The 2,278-nt window shown below is 33.3% G+C and overlaps 1 protein-coding gene across 1 annotated transcript in view; it reads left to right on the plus strand.

Annotated features, from left to right (window-relative positions):
* Positions 1-2,278, plus strand: part of RTTN (rotatin) — a 147,871-nt gene that overhangs the window by 17,467 nt on the left and 128,126 nt on the right. The gene's annotated exons all lie outside the window — the stretch shown is intronic.

Below are 2,278 nucleotides of genomic sequence, written 5' to 3' on the forward strand. Positions count from 1 at the left end.
GTTTTATGTAATTCAATAATTTGATTTAATATATGGATTTATTTGGGGGTATGATTCTGTGAACATGTGTTACATAAAAGTGTCTTTAGTTTAAAGAGGCTCAAAAGGTATGTTTAATATAGTATACACAGTTTCATAAGTATAGCATGCTTAAAATTTAAGCATAAGTTTTGAGAGAACTGGGAAAAAAATGTATGTATGGTAAAGAAAAGCTTGTCTACTAAAGGAGTACAATGTTTCCACTTTACTGTTATCCTCAAATTGTCTACCTCTGAATAAATATAGTAGAAAAATATCACATCTAGGTTCAGTAGAACCTTTTCTATAGTGGTAAACTCAGAATCTTTGGGAATTTTTCTTTTCTATTTCTGGTTCAAAGGTTCTGTATTCTAAGAAAAGGCTAACAGATGCATTTTGAAATATATTATATGCTCCTTGATTCTTTTTCACTTTTGTAGACCTAAAATCTTGTTGATTTATACAAATGATTTAATTTCAGGAAAGATCCTTTCTTTTCAGACACAGAAGTGCTTTTCCTATAACAAAGTATCCAATTCCTCTTTTAAAATATTACTCAAAATACATAGGTATAAAAATGGTAATTTATTCAAATCCCTTTTCATTAGGATTGGAAACAAATATTTGTGTGTAATGTGAATTGAATTAAGGATAATTCTTCTGTATCTCTCTGTTAAGGCTTTTTAGAATGATTATGAGCAGTGTAATAAAATGTGTGCAGTACTTTATGAATGTAGAATTTATGAAGTATGCATTGGTATTTAGGGGGGGTTGTTTTTTAAACCATGGAGATGCAAATGACCCTCGTTCTATTATATGTTTCATCATTAAATGTTTCCCCCCTAATCATTTTTTTTACAGTAACCTTCAGCATTTAAATTCTCCCTCAGTAAACTTGCACAAATCAATTTTAAATAAAAGCAACTTGTTCAATCGGATTATTTCTATAAAAATAATATTCATCTGAAGAAAAAATAAAATCACTCGCACAGAGATCTTTTGTCCGTGGGGTAACTTCCCAGAGGCCAATTTCTGTGGGACAGTCTTCACTTCAATGAGTGGAGAAAATATTCATATGCTGGTTAAGCCTCAGAGCTTTCTGTACCACCAACATGTCTTTTCATGAATCTTAGTATTCAGATGGACTCCAGTACATCACACACATTTTTTATTTCCACTTTTGAATTAATTTTAATTGATTTAACTGTTGTTTACAAAGTAGCAAAACACATTTTGAAGATTGAAATAAACAAAAACATAACAAGCCCAGGTAGATGCTTAGCTATACTTTTAGATGAAGCTTTCAAGTCTATGCTTAGACAATATATGTCATTTCGTGGCTATTCTTGTCGAGCCTCATGTTGGAATGATGGTATTTGTGTATTTTACTAGAAAAAAACAAATTGTTTAAGTCTCTGTGTTTTTAAAAAAAAAAAAAAAAAAAGCAGGAAATAGGATTGTGGAAATCTTGTTTGAGTTTACTAAAAAAAACCAACAATCAGCTAGGTTATAGAACGGAACTAAACTACTCTTGCTGTAAGAAAGCTACTTAACCTACTAGTCGTATTAGTTGACTTAAAAAGTCCAAATTATTTTGACACTTTTTATTTTCATTTTTTTGTTTTACAAATGCGCACACAAACTTAAATTGTCTGGCAAAATTATTTGCAATTCAGGTTTCACTCGCTGTATGCAGGTTTGGTATGTGGGAATTCACTCTTATGCTATGACCCTTTTTATACCAAAAAATCATTATATGTGAGGGGTGTAGGTTGTAGCTGTGTTGGTCTAAGGACATAGGCAGACAAAGTTCTTTGAGTGAATCTCATATCTTTTATTAGATCAATTTAAATAGTTGGAAAACAATTTTTAAGCAAGCTTTCGGGTTCAAAAACCCTTCGTCAGGCTAAGGAAGTTTCAGCAGTTGGTGTGTGCTCTTCCTGGATGGAATGAGAAGTAAAGAAGCCAGCGGTTTGGCTGGTATGCATACAAGATAGGTAGTCAGTGAAGATGTAGACTGAGGAGTCAATGGGTGAGAGACAAGCTGGGTGGGGTGGGAAGAAAGTAGGGGGATGAATAGTGGAGAAGTACCTGGGGAGTCAGATGTCAGGCGGGTTATAATGTGTCATAAACCCAATGTCTATATTTAGTCCATGATTTTTAGTGTCCAGGAGGTTGATGAAGTGGAGTTCATAAGCTCGTCTCTGGGAAGTGTTTTGTAAGTTTCCTTTGAGGATCAGGACTGAGAGATTGGAGAGAG

Source organism: Alligator sinensis, unplaced genomic scaffold (genome assembly GCF_000455745.1).
Source record: "Alligator sinensis unplaced genomic scaffold, ASM45574v1 scaffold1213_1, whole genome shotgun sequence".
NCBI lineage: Eukaryota > Metazoa > Chordata > Crocodylia > Alligatoridae > Alligator > Alligator sinensis.